Source organism: Rhinolophus ferrumequinum, chromosome X (assembly GCF_004115265.2).
Source record: "Rhinolophus ferrumequinum isolate MPI-CBG mRhiFer1 chromosome X, mRhiFer1_v1.p, whole genome shotgun sequence".
Classification (NCBI taxonomy): Eukaryota; Metazoa; Chordata; class Mammalia; order Chiroptera; family Rhinolophidae; genus Rhinolophus; species Rhinolophus ferrumequinum.
Window position 1 is genome coordinate 115888261 of NC_046284.1, and position 17515 is coordinate 115905775.

The window sequence follows — 17515 nt, forward strand, 5'->3', positions numbered from 1 at the left end:
TGGCCCATGGTGAAAGCTCAGTAAAGGTCAGGAAGGTTTTAAGCTTTCAGGAAGAGCTTAGACACTGATCATCTCCCTGCCAAGAACCTGCCAGTGGTTTCCCTTTGCCCAAGGACTCTAAGCGCCTCGGCATAGCTAAAAGGAAGAACCTACAGAGCAGGCCCCCCCGCCCAGCTCTCCAGCCTCCTGTTCTACTGTGCCCCACCTTGGAATTAACCTTCTGTATTCCACTTTAGTTTTTCCAACACACTACGTTCTCAGTAGCTTTTGCAGTTTTGGCATTGTTAACTCTTTCTCACACGTCTTTTCTCCTTCCTCTTTCTCTGGCTGGAAAATTCCTTCCACATCTGTGTAGGAGTCACTTCTTTTGTAAAGCTCTCCCTAATCTCACCCTCACATTGTAGTCTTGAAGAGTTTCATGCTGTACAAATGTAACTCATACATATGTCTATTATCGTAAATGTCATACTGCATGTAGTTAGGAGTTTACCTGTCAACCTCCCTCACTCAACTGTGATATTCTTGAGGGTAACAATCACATTTGTCTGTTGTGTGTGCCCAGCACCTAGCACAATTCTTGGCTCACGATAGATTTGCAATATAGGTTTGCTGAACTCTTCATACAAATTTGAGCTTCTCTATTAGTGGAGTGGGTAATTCTATGCTAGTATGATTTGTAGATTCCTGAAATTCCCTCTGTCTCCTAAATATATCTCGTTTTGCTCTCTACATTTTCCAGGTGTCATGCTTCTCTGTGACTAATCCTAACCAATGCAGCTTTAGAAGTGTTGTGTCATGTCCAGTTCCAAGAAATTAAGAGCACGTTACCTTTTCCATCCTCTCTCACTCTTAGGTCCATACAGCTAGAAGCAAAGAATCTAAGATGTCAGAATTATAAAATAAAAGTCACTAGTCCCTGAGTCAGCATTTGGAACAAAGGCAGGCAGGAGAAGCCCCCAACGCACATGAATCTGTGCTCTAAATGAAGTATCTGCCTTTATTGTATCAATCCACTGAAATTTAGAGGTTTGTTAATGCAGCAGAGCTTTGTCTAGCCTAACTGATAAACCCACCATGGTAAATATAATTAGAAAATTTTATCCCCATGATATTCTCTTAATTTCAAATGATCTTGGGAAGAGGAGTAACACATGAAATGAATTCACCGTGAAAATCACAGATTTTCCTCCTTCCTAGAGAAATCCAAGAAACAGAAGATATCTTAGAATTTTAGTGGAATAAAAGGGGGATCTCTGAGGGAAGAGGGCATGGGTAGTGGTGGCTTGGGATTTCAGGACACCAGAGACAGTCTTATCTACTTCAATGGTTAAAAGTTATACCAAAGGAAAAAATATATATAAGTCAAAAGGAATTACTATATGCATACACCCAGCTCACTCAGATATATGGCACTGCTTCCTTCTATTTTATTTTATGCTAGATAAAGCTGAGCAGTTGTATAAATAGAAATGGCTGGAACCTTTACGTCTAATAGCAGAACTCATTTTTATTTCCTTTTTGGCCTCTTGATAAAGCTAAAGGATAAAGTCTTTTTCAGAAAGCTTTTATTTTGGCTCTCTCAGGCGGTTCAACTCTAAAATGTCATCAATATTCTTTAAGGTATCAAAACTAATTTTAGCAAAAAGCCCCAGGAGTTGACTGTTGCTGTCTGATAATGGATATCAATTTTTAAAACTGAAAACAACTAAGAGCTCCTATAAAAAACCATAAACCAAGCAGACTTTTCTCCTCAAACAATGGGCTCTATACTTTTATCACTTCTCACAGTTGTACCTCTTCTTATAAGCTACAAGGGCTGTATCTGAACCATGTCAATGATATAATCCTTTTCATCTACTTCTCACATTTCCTAATTCATTTGATCTTCTAACCAGAGGAGAATATAACAACAAAACCAAATCACAGTTCAAATTTTTATTCCAACAAGTTTTATTAACATACGTGTATATACATGTGCATTTACCAGCTGTCTTCATTTTCTACATCTTTCTATGCTACTCAAACTCTTTTCCCAACATGATTGTGTAGTAAAGAATTTGACCTTGCCCAAAGAGAAGGTCAGGTGTTTGCCCTGTTTCTGGGAGGTAAACTATGGGTTCTTGTAATGGTATGCCTGATTGGAGTGTCTTCGTTTACCTGGGTGCTTTGAGTCATACTGGATAGTCTAACAAAGTGATTTAAGGTGGGGTCTGGGCACACCCGTATAGTCTTAAGGTGGGGGCTGGCCATGCCAGAAAGACCAACACTATGACTTAGAGTATGGGCTTTGAGTCACATGGTATCAGTCCGCCTGGAGATGAACCATGTGGGCCATTGATCAAACATGCTTACATAATGGAGCTCCACTAAAAACTCTGAATACCGAGGCTTGAGTGAGGCTCCCTAGTTGTCAATACGCATGCGTATTGTCACATATTGATACCTAGAAAGTAACATCCTGACTCCATAGGGGGAAAACAATGGACGTTTTGTGTTTGAGCCTTCCTAGACTCTGCCCTATGTACTTCTTCCCTTGACTGGTTTGAATCTGTATCCTTTCCCTATAATAAGCCATAGCCATAAGTATAGTAGCTGAGGACATATATAACTGAGGTTGTTTTTTGGGAATCCCCTTAAACTTGCAGTTGGTGTCAGAAGTGAGGCAGTCTTGGGGACTGTGCCCCCTAGGTTCATATTTTGCCATAAATTCTTCACAGTGATATAATTTAATTGTCAAGGGATTGGGGAGCAGAAAACCCAGGTTCAAGGGCAGACTCTGTGACTTACCAGCTGTGTGAACTTGAGCAATTTATTTGCCATCTCTGTGCCTCCACGTCCTCAAATGTGACATGAAAATAATACCATCTATATGAGTATGCAAGAGGACTACTGCAAAAATTAAATAAGATAATGTATATGGAAAGTTTGAAAATTGTAAAGTTTTACATACATGTTAATTATGCAAGCGTTTCCTTGTTGCCTTTGAAATTACTCCATGTGAAACCATGCTCCATGAATTCTTAATTTACCACTAAATCAAAATTATTTTTTCCCTAAATACCAACTGTTTTCAAGTTATGGGTGTTATTAGGGATATCTATAATCTCGTATCTTATTTCAAAGTTATAATGCACTTAGAATGAAGGAACACTAGTCATTTGCTGCAACAATAGGGCATAAAACCCCACATAAGATGAAAAAAATAGTCCAGTAAAATTGGGCATCCAGATTATAGGTATTAGAGAGAAATCACAGAACTGTCAATAGCAGCATCGTAAATGTGTATAGTTATCTCTAGATTTAAAATCTTTATAAATATACATTTTACCTGTCCCAGTAATTTTCTGAAATTGCCAGAATATTTAATATTACCTCATTTTGCAGCAACTTGAAACTGAAAAGGGCTATATTGTTCAAAGGTTCATTTGTTCATTCATTCAACAGAGTTATACCAGTCTAGGTACACTGTTCTACGGCGATAAACAGACCAAATCCTTGCTCTCATGAAGCTTATATTTTAGGGATTATGGTTTCATCAATCTGTCATATAACTAAATATCACAGAAGTATCTCAGACAGGACTTGAATGTGGCTTTTCCGAAACCTAGTTTAGTGTATTTTTTATCATTCTGCTTCAATGTATAGCTAATATAGAGTTGATCTCTCACGTATCGGTCAGACCTTATCTTTCAGTTGTGTAACTTACACAATGAAAGACTGTCTTTTAGGGTGATTTCTGACAAGAAACAAACAAGTGAAAAATGGGCATCTTCACAAATCTCATCAAACTGTAAATGAAAATGAACCTATAGAAAATAAGTATTGACTTGTTATAGTCCCAAATTAGTAGAAATATATGCAAACTTCCAGAGTTAGAAAGTTAGTCAGGAAAAAAAAAAAAAGAAAGGAGAAATAAATATGGAGTCATTGCTTATTTAGAACTAAGTTAGGAACTGGGGAGTTTGTGATAATAAACCATTCATTCATTCATCATATGGTATCATGTGAGGCTTTATGGTTATGCAGAGCTGTGAAACACAGGGAGAGAAGTGTGTGTGTGTGTGTGTGTGTGTGTGTGTGTGTGATAATTTGACAGCTTAGTTTTGGATTTATGTTTAAGACATCCATGGAGAGATGACATGATGAATATGAATGTGCTAATTTGTAGCTCACATGAAACGCATAAAAAATATTCAAACTACTCAAAGAAAGTATTATATCCATTAAACAATCTAAAGTGCTCCGAATTCCTTCATCACTTGAATGATTTGCCCCCCCCACCCTCTTCCTGTTCTGATAATTAGATACATTTAATTAACTCAATTGGTAGGCAGTAAGAATACACTCTTGAATGCATATTTATTATTTGCCTTTTGTGAGTGTCCATATGGGCTTAATGCCTTCTGCAGGGCCTGATGGTCCCAATTTACTGTAATCATTGCTTATTTTTTGATATTCAATTTGTCACAGCTTGCCTGAGGGGGACACTTTTAAGGTCTATCATCTCTAGATATTTAAAATATGTATCTTTGCTTTCTCACAACAAGATATTCCAGGTTTATTTTGAGTTATCTTGCCCCAAAGAAACAAATATCTGGGTACCACAAAGGATACATTGCATTATTTTACAGGAGGACGCAGAGCAGAGCAAGGTGACATAGGAGTTTCAAACCACTAACATAAGGCAGAAAAAGTACCTTTTCTTCAAAGTCCAAGTATTTAGGCATCACTGTTACCTTTCTCTAATATGAGAGCTTGTTAATCCATTTTATTTATTCTTTCCAGTAACTGCTGGTGTACTATGCCATATTTTGTCACAACAAACAGTGCTCTCAATTTATATCGTTGCTTCAAATTTAGAAGTCTTTATTTTCTCTTTTGCTCAAGCATCATGGAATTGGCACCAAAGTATGAAAGTCTAGATCAGGGGTCAGTTAACTACAGCCCCTCACCAAAGTCTGGCCCATTGTTTGATTTTAAAATAAATTAAATGGAATGCAGCCATGCCCGTTTGTTTACATGTTCTCTATGGCTGGTTTTGCGTTATAGGAGCAGAGCTGAGTAGTTGTCATAGAGACTGCCTGGCCCACAAAACCTAAGATATTTTCTGTCTGCCATCTCTTAGTCTGAATTATCTCCCTCGTCTGTACCTGTTAATCATCAATTGTCTAAACAGCAAAAGAAATCCCATCATCCTTCCAAGGGAACACCAAAGAATACAGAGACACAGGCTACCCAGTAGTTCAGCTAGATTCCAGTCAATACAAATAATTCTAAACTTTTAAGGTTTCCCCAAAGCTTTTTTAGCTTTTTATTGTTGTGTGTCATAGTGTCATGATTTATTATTTATCATGGGGACCTTGATATTGAACTGCAATTTTTTAAAGGCCTTTTTGTTTATGTCTTTAGTAGATTGATTCTATCAATAGTCCCAGGTTTTCCCCGAACTTGCCTTCTTGTGTCCACACCCTTTGCCATGTACATTTGCAGTTTCTCTCCCGAAAGTAGCAGAATGTGTTTTCCCATCTATGTTATGAGTTGGCCTTGTGACATGCTTTAGCCAGTAGAATATGGTGAGGGTGATGGCATGCCAGTTCTGAGCCTAGTTCTCAAGAAGCCTTTAATGTTTCTGTTCTCTCCCTTGCATCTGTGCCCCTGCCATGAAAACATACCCAGGATGGTGAAGTATACCTGCAGCATATCTAAGTTACCCCATTTATCCAAGCCACAGCCAGGCAAGATCAACCAGTATAAGAGCAAGTAATAGCCACACATGTAAGTGAGCCTAGCCAAGAATGGCAGAGCCATCCTAACCCACCACTCCAGATGTGTAAACATCAACACTTACTGTTTTATCCTACTGATTGTCTTCTGTCTGTCAGGTAGCATTATTGTGACAATAGATAACAGGTACAAAATATATTGAAATTACTTATCTCAGTGTTATAGCAGTCCATCATTTCAAAAACCAATTAAGAGTGATAGAAAATACAACCAAAACTTAATCCCAAGAGTTCAAGTAGAATAATTTCTGTGAATTACCTAAATTCTACAAGAGCCAACTCAGAAAACACTAATGCATTTGGATCATGGCACATTTCATTTGTAATTCTGTAGTCACATTACATTAAAATACCCCCAAATCCCTCTGTACAAATAATTCTCCTAACATTTTTGGACCTATCCCAGAAGTTTTAGTCCCCATATAAAACAAATATGAAAATTTAGCAAGTTGTAGCTATACTTTGATACAATTATGCAACATTTTGCAGGGATTTTAGCCCCTTTAATGTTTAATTATCTGTACACCTGCTACAGACGTGGAACAATCAGTCACTTTCTTCTATAGAACTGATGAATAGGGCATAATAAGATCTTGAAATGTGACATACCGCTTTGCCCAAATCTAAACAGGTCTATTGTAAGTTGGGATTCCCACTTGGATCTAGAAGATCCAGGAGCAATTAATTTATTTTTAATAGTTTGGTAGTCTATGTGGTTCAGACTTTATGATCTCCAATAATTTAACTGATTTGGATGCTACTTGCTTGGGGTCTAGTGAGGGAGTCTCAGCCTACATGTTTAATTAGGATCTGGATTCAGGTAGGGGTAACACCAATACCTGAAAGCCATGATGTTTTACTTATGGATATATCCTGTGGTATTACTTCTGTTAATGACCGCAGCTCTGCTGGTGGAAAGGGTGTCTCCATCTTTGATCTACTTTGTAGAAGGGCTTAATCCATCGTCACTTTCGGGGAGCCAGTGTTCTCAAAAATTCCTTATTTGAGCCATATTTCTTCCCTGTTTGCCCTCCCTTCTCTCAGGATCCTTTTTAATTTGCCTAAGGAAGCTAGATAACTTTTTTCTTTGTGAGTATTTTTAAATCAAATCTCATTTAGCCAAACTTCTCTTGAGGAACTTCCCCAATTTTGAATCACCTTTTATTGAAAAGGTGGGGTTAGAGAGGGAAGCCCTTACCCACCCGACAAGCACCTTCATAACTGTTTCAAGTCAAAATTCTAAATGTTCCAGACAGGAAAAAATAGTTGGTCTTTTTCCAAGATTTGAGAAGATCTGGGCTTTGTGCCAGTGTCTCCTTTATTTCAGTTGGTTCTGTCCCAAGAAGGTCATCTTTTCTTAGACAAAATTTTGTCTTCAAATATCTGTTACTTAACACTTTGGTTGCATTGTCTTGAGACAGTTTTAAATCAGGATGCTTAGGAACTATGTCTCACCCTGGACATAATTATGAATACAGATGGCAACTTCGCAGACATTTTTAATAGTGTATTTAGGTAGGTTACATGCACATCTCTTGAGCAGAATTTTGAAAAAGAGATTACTTTTTGTTAATTTTTTTTACCATTGGCAGTTTCATGTCTTAATAAAATACTTTTGATTTTCCACTTGGAATGTGTCTTGTTCACATAGAAAATTATTTCTGAGATCCAAACTTCTGTATGACATTAAAAAAATATTTTTCGGATGCTCAAATCACAGAGCTCCAAGTTCATAGCACTTTTTCAGAAGAGGATTTTTTAAAAATCCAAAATGCAGATTATTTTCTACAAATAAATTCATCATAGCTTAAAATAAAAGCAAAATTTTTTCAATGTTATTTTTTTCCTTTGGAGATCTACCTCTTTGGGTTAGTAACAATAAGCATATCTCAGCTCCTTTCTTTCACTCTCACATTTAAACCCAATTTTGCCTAATAAGCAGCCTTTCAGCAGTCTGCGGGGATGCTTGGTTGGGTGGTACTTCCCTCATCCTGGATGTCACCATTCCTGATGGAGTTATTCTAGGAACCTTGACAGCTAGACACTGCAGTACTGATGCATGCTACATTTCCCCATTTTCTCCCAAAGCCGTAGTGCTAGGCACCCACTAATCTTTCTATATCTATGAATTTGCCTATTTTGGACATTTCATATAAATGGATTAATACAATATGTGATCTTTAGTGACTGGATTCTTTCACGGAGGATAATGTTTTCAAGGTTCATGCAAGTTGTAGCATGTGTCAGTACTGCATTCCTTTTTTGCCAAGTAATATTCCATTGTATAGATATGCCACATTTTGTTTATCTATTCATCAGTTGATAGTGGGCATTTGCATTGATTCCTCTTTGGGCTATTATGAATAATGAAGCTCTGAACATTCATGTACCAGTTTCTATGTGGACGTATGTTTTCATTTCCCTTGGATATTACCTAGAGTAGCATTGCTGAGTCTTATGGTAATTCTATGTTTAGCATTTGGGCATTGTCATACTGTTTTCCAAAGTGGCTGTACCGTGTTATGTTGCCACCGGCAGTGTATGAGGATTCCAATTTCTCTACATCCTCATTAACACTTAACTATTTTTGGTCTTTTGGATTGTAGCCAACCTAGTGGGTATGAAAGCATGAAAGATATCTGATTGTGGTCTTGATTCTGTAATACAATCTTAATGTTCTTATCAGTTAAAATCTAGAATGCAGGGCACTGAAATGGATGCAGAAATCTAATACTTAGAATCTCATTGACTTTGGCCATTAGTGCAGCTCACTTTGGGCTCTCCGGCCTTCTAGGTCCTAAGTCAGACTGCAGTTCCTCAATGGATTGAGGTTAGGTGCAGCCAATTGACAAGCTCTAGCCGAGGAGTCGTGAATAGAAGCAATTCCTGTCACCTCTATGCCAAAGCATGTAATTGCTGATGCAAGACCATCCAGAGCTCCTTCTTTCTATGTTGATGACCAACAACTTTCAAGATAGTGGCAGCTTTGATAGCCTGGGTCATGGGGTAAGGGGTCATTTAGCAGAACTGCCCTATTATGCATATGCTGGATGAGTGAGAAACAAACATTTGTTATTAAGAGATAATAACAAAAGGGTTACTTGTTACTACAGTATAACTGGGCATATCCTGAGTGACAAAATGATCTTTATTATGAATTGTATGATACCTGATGGTTAAGATATTAGAGTTCAACAGATCTGGCAAATAATTTAGCATGCCTAAGCCTCAGCCTCCTCTTCTATAATATGGGTGTCATAAATTTACCTCACGGTATATTGTTCAATAATACTCGGCACAGTGCATGATGCATAGCAAGTTCTTAAGAAATGATTGTTATTAATAGAAGAGCAATGAGTTGAAGACAATAATATTGGAGTTAACTTTACGCAGAAGATGATGAGTTAGACTTTGAAGGACCAAACCATAGAAGCAGGGAGGCTGGAAAGAGAATAAGAGTTTTTTGGGGGGTAGTTAGTTTAACCCTTGCAGCAAGCCTGCCTAGCAAACATTCTTGTTCATGTATGGATGTGTGTCATTCTTGCAGAGTGGGAGGAGTTTCTTTTGGGCCTTGATTCTTCTTCCCAGAAGAGAAGAAATGGCCACAGTATTCTAACTCATTTCATGGAACAGGGAACACATAATTTGGAATGTAATTACATTTAAAATATGCTGGAAAATGATTTCATGAATCTGAAATTATCAGTCACTCTTTAGAATGACAGGCAAATGGGGAAAGGCCAAAACAAGTTTCCTTGGGAACATTTAGAATCAATATAAAATATATATTTTCTTTATGAGCATGCCTTTCTTGAGACTTAATGAAGTAGGGACCTGGTTCAGTCTGGCAAAAGACAATCAGCAGAATTAGTTAATACAATGCAGAGGTTCCCATATAGGGTGAGGAGAAAGAGAATTCAGTAAACCAGAGCAATCATTTCCATACATTGGTCATCGGTGGCCATGAATTTCCTCTTTCTTGGCGTTGTCTCTACTTTCTTTTCTTCTTAGATGCTTCACTGTTCCTCCTTGTTCTTTAGCTGACTTTTTGTCTTACTCTGCCTGCACTTTAACTATTGGTATTCCATAGGTCAAGCACCAGTCTTTTTCTCTCCTCATCCTAAAACCCTCCCTCGAAGCTTTCATTCTCTGCCATAGTTTTACCCGCCACCAAAGATTGATAACTTCACCTGAGGCCTTGTTTCTGGATGCAAGTTTTTATCTGCTATTGAAAACCTCCAGCTGGATGTCCTACAATATTTAGCATACCTTGCTCATTCTAGTTGAAACATTGTTCTTTGATCTTCAACAGCCTAACTCCTTCAAATCTTCTCTTAAACTTTACTTCTTCAAGATAGCATTTCATGAGACTGAGGTCTACCTGAATGCACTATCCAAACACCCTATTATTTTACCTTAAGAAATTCAGAGCCAATTGTTTTAAATTATACGTTTGTGGAATTTTCAGTTTCCTCTCTTACATGCTAGACTTTTTACTCTGTACAGGCTAGCTCAGTATCTGCTTTGATCTATGTCAGAATCCCAGTTCCTAGCGTATGGTGAACACTCAGTAAAAAAAAAAAAAAAAAAAAAGTTGAATAAACGAATCAATGATACAAGCTGAACCCATAATATTCTCCACCTCTTCTGTTCCTATTCATATATTCCTGCATATGATAAATGTGCCCCCAAATCATCCCATTATTTCAACCAGAATTTGGGGCCATCATATACACCACCATCTCCCTTATCCATCACATGTTAACACACTCACCAGCGTCTACCATTCCCCTTAAATATCTTGAGAATCCATTCCCTCTTCTTTCTATTCCTGCTAGTACTGCTTTGTTTAGGTTCTTGTCGTATTTTTCTGAGCTCATTATCTTCTAATCCTTCACCATCACTGCAGGACGTTTCCTCAAAATGCAAATCTGACCATTTTACTCTGATGCTTAAAACCATTCATCAGGCTCCCTACTGCTTTGAAAATGAAGCTCAGATTCTTAAGCCTGATCTATAAAAACTTCCACTATCTGACAATATAGGTTCAGCCTTCCTTGCCTTAACTCTTTTCATCCTCACCCGTCCCCTCTGGTCATCCAGAACTCATGATCCCCCAAACCTACCTTCCTGCCTTTTCACAGAACTTTCTTGCCTAGAATGTTCTTTTGTAAATGCTTTCCACCTACCCAACTTTTCACATTTCAAAACAAAGCTTAAAGTTCCCCTCCTCTGGGAAATCTTTCCATGTTCTCCCAAGTGAAATTTATTGTGCTCTCCTCTATACTGCCGTGGCACTCTGCAAGTCTCAGTTGTAGCCCCTAAAGTCTTCAGTAATTATTTTTTTATCGTCCTGACCCTTTCATTGAACTATGAGCTCCTATAAGCAGAGTCTGGCTTTTATTCACCTCTGGACCCACGGAAACACTAGCTCCATATTTGCAAACCATTTCTCTGATGAAAGACTTGTACTCAGAAGATATAAAGAACTCCCAAATTCAATAAAAAGTAAACATATCCCAATTAAAAAATGGACAACAAAATTGAACACATACTACGTCAAAGAAGATATACAGATGACAAATTAGCAATAAAAAATTCTAAATATTATCAGTCATTAGGGAAATGAAAATTATAACCACAATGAGGTATGACCACACTTATTCAAAGGTCTAAAATAACAAAAACTAAACATACCAAGTGTTGATCAGGATGTGGAGGAACAGGAATTTTCATACCCTGCAGGTGGGGATGTAAAATGATGCAGCCACTTTGGAGAACAGTTTGTGGCAATTTCTTAGACAGTTAAACCTACCATATGATTTGTTCTTTCTACTCCGAATATTTATCCAATCAAAAAGCAAGTATATGCCCATACAAAGATTATCATAGAAGCTTTACTTAATAGCCCAAAATTAGGATCAACCCAAATATCTATCAACAGGTTCATAGATAAACAAACTATTATATACCCATAAAATGGAATATTATTGAGCAGTAAAAATGAACAAAAACAACCTGGATGAATCTCAGAACAATTATGTTGAGTGAAAGAAGTCCATCCAAAAAAGTACATACAGTTGGACTCTATTGATAGAAAACTCTATAAAATGCCAAGTAATTTATAGTGACAGAAAGCAGATCAGTTATTTCCTGGGGATCAGCGATGTGACAGGAAGGGCAGGAGGAAGGATGACAAAGGGCCACAAGGAAACTTGGGGGTGATGGATATGTTCATTATTTTGATCATGGTATTGGCTTCACTGGTACATCCATAGGCCAAAACTTAAATTATACTTTTTGAATGTATGATATTTATTATATGTCAATTTTCCCTCAATAATATGTTTTTTAAATACCCCTTAATTTTTTAACTATATTGTCAAGAATTCACATTTTAAATTACAAAAGGCTCTTTTAACACAATTTTTAGTTCATTGTACAGACTCGCTGAAAGTTACGTTCACTTTGCTCATGAGACACCCCTTGTCTGCCTACTTAGGCAAAGGAACATTGGGCCACCTTCTCCTACCTCCCTCCTCTTTACCTCCTTCACATTCTCTTCTCCATCCTGCTAGAAGGGAATCCAGCTTTCCTTTTTGATTGCTCTAATCTTCTCTACAATGTCTTGTCTATGACTAGCGCGCGACATGGTGCTTCACAAGTGTTTATCAACAAAGTGTGCATAGACTCAGGGAGGTAATACTGCCCTGGATGGAAGAATTATGCTTTCCCAACTGATTACATTTAACCAACTCTAGATCGAGAGGCTGGCTTTTTTCTCGTGTGTAGAAATACACAGTGTTTTTCAGCTGCGGGGTAATTGAGCCTGTAAATGAGAAAACGTGAATGATGTGGCTGCAATTGATGCTGAAGTAAGTTTCTCCAGAATGTAAATTTGACGGTCATTAGCAGGGAGAAGAAGACGAGGAAGACTCAAGAGAAAGGAGGATGTGTAGGGCAGCAACAATTCTGAGAAGAGACAGTAACACATATATGAAGCAAGCCTTTAGAAATGTAGCCCACTCATATTTATAGAAGTAGAATAAAATGTGAGAATATGGAAACTAAGAGATCATTTTCCTTAAAATAAGCATCAATCATGTTTACAACCAAATTAAATAGGAGCAAATGAACAGTAACCAAAGGCAGCCCTGGAACTAGGCAGCCAGCCTGTCGGGAAATACAGGCAGCCATGGCTTGTGCTCAGAGAGGAAAACTCATGGCACAATTGACCTCAGCCAGGAGTTTCCTGAGCAGCTCCTTTCAAGATGAAAAAATACAGGTTTCAGCCTTTCTGCTTAAGCAGTATCTCCCTCCCCAAACCTTGGTAGCAATTTTTTTCTTTTCTACATTTCTCCAGCCTCAACTTGACTTTTTCTTTCTCTTTTTTTGTAACTGGTAGCAAGCCAAGGGCAGGAAATGATTTCTTCCCACCAAAATGTCTGGGAAGAAAGCCCACTTTATCATTAATTACATTATCTAACAGCCTCTTTCTACTCAAAGTGTGGTCTTTGGATCAGAAGCATTGACACCATTTTGAGAGCTCATTAGAAATGCAGAATCTTGGGCCCCATTCCAGACCTCCTGAATCAAAATTCATATTTTAAAAAGATGCCCTAGTGTTGTGTATGCACATTCAATTTGAGAAGTGCTTGTCTAACCCTAAGAACGTCCTATGTAAGGTAAGGATTCTCATTCTCATTACTCATTTGAGAAAATGAGAACAGGAGGGAAAATTACTTGACAAGAATCAATAACTAAAAAGTGCCAGAGTTGAGGTTTGAAGTTAGTAACCATAATTCTAAATGCCAAGTACTTGTCCCTTCCACCTTGCTTTTCACCATACGAAATGAATTCAGTAGTTCTATTCATAACAACCCAACTCTTAACCTCATCCGTTGACTGATTGCTAACACCCAAACACCCACTCAAAGATATGCATGAGCTAAAGTAATCATTGTCCATCCCTTGAAAGATTTTAAACACCAATATCTGTGGGGAGAGTGACTTAATAAATCCCTTAAGTATTAGTGTTTAGGAGTTGATCAGACCTCTGCCTTTCCCCATTGATGGGCAGAGCAAAGCAGCTTGAGGTCCACATTGCACCTTGAGGCAAAGGAAGGAGGAAAAGTAGTGAAGGAGAAGGAAGAAGGGAAGAATGAAGACAGAGTGCCCCAGATTTATAAGTCGGTGTAGATCAGCCCTTCCAAGGGCCTTGGCTGCCCTTGAAGTTTGCTGTAGCTGCTGGATGGAGCTTGTGCCATTGTTTCTGTCATGGGCTTCTGCATACTCTGAGGTTAGGCTTGTGTCCTTTCCCTATGGTGTATCCAGGAATAGGAGCACAGTTACCCCTGCATGTGTTCCCCATTGCTACCCAGCCAGTTTCATAGAGAAGAAATGTGAAACTGCTGTACTCACCAGTGCTCGAGGCAGCGTCATTATAAAAAAGTACTCCAAGATACTATGGTCACCAGTAGTAGCTATTATTTTCGAGGCTCTACTATCTGCCAAACACTGTACTGGATACTGAACAAATATGTCCCACAATAGTCTTGAGAGTATGCATCATTTAGTAAATGCACCTGGTGAGGAGTAGAACCTGGCTTCCAACCCAGGCCTATTTAAGGCAAGAGTGAGTGTCTTTCTATTACAACACACTGCTATGGCATGGTTAAATTAACTCCCTACTCAACCTTTGATTCCTAGCTTAAATCCCCCCTTCACTAGGCAGCTCTCTCTCAGTGACCTTGGTGATGTTTTCTCTCAGTAGCCCAGATTTAGCACTTTTTATAGAATAGTTTGAACTCTTGCTTCCTTTTCTATTCACGTTTCTCCTACACCACGTTGCAGTTATGCTTATGCCTGTGTCCCATCTCCCTATCCAGAAACTTGAGCCCTTGCATCATTGGCTGACCAATAAACCAAGTTAGGCACAAAGCCCACCCTCTGGAAGTCAAACATTTGCTATCATTTGAGCCACAACATTATTTACATGTAGCCTCCGGAAAATAGCTAAGGGCCCCTCCTCCCTGTAGCAGTGGCTTCCGCTTGGGAATTTTGTACCCATTTACGAGTTGCTCTGGCACTGGTTTTGTGCTGCTTTTCTTTCCCCTCATTCACTCCCAAGAGGAAAACATGGTTCTCTTTACATTTCGCTTCTCCTCCCTCTCTGGCATTCTTTACACTTTGGATTTAGGAGAATAGAGGAAGAAAATAGAACTTGTGACTCTCTTCCTCTCTTGTACACTTTTCCTGGCTCATTCTTTCTTTAACAGTTGAGATTTTACTATATCTCAGACATTGTGCTAAGCATTTTACACCATTTAACTCTTATACAAGCAGCCCTATTAAATATGGACTATTATTACCCCCATTTTGCTCCAAAGAACCCTCAATTATAGAGAGGTGAGGTAAGTTGTTCATGATCACACATCTAGGAAATGGAAGAGCCAGAATGTGAATGTAGGGTAAGTGCTACTATCAATTACTTATCAATTGATATCAGTGAGAACCAAGTGAAATGTGGCAGATGCATAATTATAGACCAATATGCTCATGGGTACCGCGTGGGGTACCAAGGAAACTGGGATCCCTACACTTTTCTAGTAACCAGTGCTTGACTCAGCCCGTCTTCCTGCCTTCTGTTACAGGTGCTCAGAGAATGTAGATGAATCATTATTAGTTTGAAATAAGCCCTGAGAAGTATCAAGTCCTAGTCAGTGTTGATGTTACTATTTTTTTTTATAAATCATTTATTAGGAAAAGAATGTAGCTGCCACTAATACCTTCCAAAACTCAATATAAATGATTTTTGAATAATTCAAATATTGGATTATTTATTTGCACTTGACCTTTTCCAGTAGCAGAAATCTTTGAGAGTTGATGGTCCACAGGTATTTGAAGAAGCCATTATGCAAATTAAAATATCATGTCTGCTAACATTTTTGTTGTAGACATTATGGCAGACACAAAAAAAGCATAATGTATTCTCTGAAAGGGTTCACTGTCTTTTTTTGAGAAAATAAACTTGATACATGTTTCTCATTAAATAACAATAAAAGTTTTATATGTCTCTGTCAGAGGATGGTGATGATCACCAGCTAATGCACGACTGTACCAACAGCAATTCAGAGAAGAGATACGTAACTTCAGGCTGAGTTAAGTGACCTGGAGAGGTTTGGTAGAACAGATGAATTTTAAGCTAAAGTGTGAAAGGTCAATAAAATTAAACTAAGGAGCAATGAAAGGAAGGGTGTGAAGGGTTAGGGAGAACAGAATGGAAGATTAAACAATCCACAATAGAGAATGCCTTTATGCATAAATAAACTAGCATCACTATTAAGCTTAGTTTAAACTTTGGACTTGAGCGAATAGAGAATATGAGTATCTGTGATTCAGTTTGAATTCTGTGACTCTCAGCCCAGAGACTTTTGCCATGTTCTTCTGGTAACGCACAAAGTTCAACACTGCAGAGGATGCAACAATTACGAGTATTACTGCTTACTTGGTGAGCTTTCTTGAGTCATTGTGGGGTTGGGTTTCAGGGTGTATCAAATGGAGTATAAGCTTTGGAGAAACACTGCCTAGCATCACCCAGTCTTGCTCCATTAGGCCCCTGAAGGACTCTGCACTTATCGCTTCAAAGTGAGACTTCTGGGCAGTAATCGTGCCACACAGTGGGTTAAGCTCTGTGGCTTCTCAGGGATACTTGGGGCTGAGTCCCATCTAGAAGGCCTAATAGATGATGTATTATAGAATTGTGCACTTGAAACTTATGTAATTTTACTAACCATTGTCACCCCAATAAATTTAATTTTAAAAAAAGAGGAGCCACCACTACCAGTTATAGGAGTAGCATAAAAAAGCAAGTCTTTTTAGAAGTGCAAGGAAACCAAAGATAAAGACCTGCATGAGGATGTCATATATCTATAACTATATAGATGCATAAAATCAACCATGTTAAACTCATAAAAATCTATAGAGATAAGAATTATGACCTTTATTTTATAGATGACTGAAGAAAGACTCAGTAAGTCGCCCAGTAGCATTGGCAGGTTTGAGATTCGGCAACATGACCGCCCTGTCTTAAGCAACTAATTATTTTGGCCCATCAAGAGAGGAAAGGAGAGTAGAGGCCTCAGAGAGGTCACCTGCCTCTCTCTGGGCACAGCCAATGCATTCCAGGCTTCAGAAGTTGGCAAGAAAAAAATCCACAAATCTGGAACCAGGCAACATTACAAGTTCAAGAGAAACCTTAAGGCAACCTCAAATCTAGAAGTTACTGAAGGAGCACCCAGAGTAGAGAACTAGACTAAGAACAGCCTTATAAGAACATCTTCAGTCTCCCCAAGGAAATGAGCCATCATTCGTCCCAGAAGACAGTGAAAAATGTTCTCTCTTCTCGCTGAGATATCACTGAAGGATTACCCAAGGGGAGACTACCTAGGAAGGGTTGGTTGAGCCTTCCATCCAAAGAGAAAGACTGAAAATAAATTGCCCTCAAATTCTCAGTGTAAGATGTAGCTTTATAAAAGAGGGTTCCATATATATTGGTGCTTCCTAGGAGCATGTTATGTAACATTCAGCAGGCATACTAAAATGGTACTTTCCCTGAATGAATAGTATAGTCGTATGTGCTTAACAAGAGAACCATGCCAGAGAAAAAAGAAAGGCCAATTCCAGATCTGTTTTGGTATAAGGCTTTCATTTTACTCAAGTAGTAACTGATA